Source organism: Eurypyga helias, unplaced genomic scaffold (assembly GCF_000690775.1).
Source record: "Eurypyga helias isolate BGI_N326 unplaced genomic scaffold, ASM69077v1 scaffold17514, whole genome shotgun sequence".
Taxonomy (NCBI): Eukaryota; Metazoa; Chordata; class Aves; order Eurypygiformes; family Eurypygidae; genus Eurypyga; species Eurypyga helias.
In genome coordinates this window covers 37,059-38,783 of record NW_010248427.1, presented here as the reverse complement: position 1 = coordinate 38,783, position 1,725 = coordinate 37,059, and positions in this window count along the sequence as shown.

Here is a 1,725-nt window from a genome sequence, read left to right as displayed (position 1 = left end):
CCTGTATCTACACAGAATTACAATGATAATCTGTCTTCATTGCTGACTTTATTCCTGCCTTTTTTTCTTCTCCTTTTGACACTTACTAACATGTGAAAGCTCTTCCTTCAAATTTATTTTAGTTATTCACATAAGCTTTTGGAAATTTAAGAAAAATATAACACCTGGAACCCTGTTCCCTTGGTGTTTGTTGACTTAATCAAAGAACCCTTAAAAACTTGTTAGGCATGAGTAAACTCTGCAAAAACCATGATGAATTTTCCCTGTAGAAACATATTTATTCATGTATTTGTTATTTCTTTTCTTTCTTATAGTAGCTATCAATTTGCTCAGCAAAACTCAGATTTACGTGTCTGTAGCTCCCTGGACTGGTCTGAACTTGCCATCTTCCATTTCCCTGGTGGTGATTCCATTTTAAGGACAGTTAATGGTTTAGCAATTTTATACTTGAATTCTTTTAGAATTCTTGGTTGAATACCATCTGTTCCTGATGATTCGTTACCATTCATATTATCAGTTCATTCTAAAAACTTTCATTTCTAACATTTTTATAAGCTGCCCAAGTACTGAATTTAGACAGCCTACCAGAGAAACCCTCAAACCTGAAGTCCCAGTTCTAAATTTTGGGAAGTTTATGTTCAGACCACAGATCTTCTATAACTATCACTATTACTACTATTAATATCATCACTCTTTTTCTGATATAAACAATGAACTAAAATTAATATGATAATCCTATATTTTAGTTTAGTCATCTCAACATTCTTATCCTTTCCTGTGATTGTTCAGCACAGAAATATCAGAAAATACTTTCATTTAGGTGCATTACTCATCAAGATAAAACCACAGATGTAGAGAAAAGTAAAGTCAGAACATTACTTTGTTCAGGTTTTAGATAGAATTCCAATGTGAATCACAAATAGGAAAAGAATATGTGATATAAGCACTGCTGATACTCTCATCTGTATAGATAAATGGAGGTTTACTAAATTACCCATCTATTTTCAATCACTATCTAGACAAATAATATATCAAAGAAGTAGAAGGCTTAACACATTTTAATGGATAATGCCATTATGAAGTTTCTCAGTAACAGCTTACTGCTCAATTTCAGGTAGAATGGGATTTTTTTTTTAATTACTGCATTGTGTTAATTTTCTCTCTAAATATCACCAATTTTTTTTTAGAAAACTATTTTCTGCCAGAGATTTCAACACTATGAGGCTTTCTGCTGATTCTTTTCTTTCTATAACCTTTTGAAGGATATAGCTATTCCAACCTATTTTTTCTTTAATGAAACACACTTCCAAAGAATAGCCAACTTCCTAGACATAAGATTAATTTGCTAATTAAAAAAATAGAGAAAGTTTTTATACTACTGTGTAAGTTTTGACTAAACATTATGTCTTTGACTTGAGTGCACAAGAGAAAAAAAGAAAATCTGATCAGAACTATTTTATTTTTTTAAATTATTTTTTGTTATTAATTATCTTCTCATTCCTTTATTGCCTTTTCACATGTGCTCCATAAAAGCAATTTCTTTTTTATGGATGTTCCACATGGAAAATGTCAGGCCATCAGGACAAATAAAAATTATTTTTATGTTCTATGGTTCCAAAATTAATAAAATCAGTTTGGTTTGGGTTTGGTTTTGGTGGGTTTTTTTGTGTTTTGTTTGTTTGTTTGTTTGCTTTGCTTTTTGTATTAAATTTAAATTAGATAAAT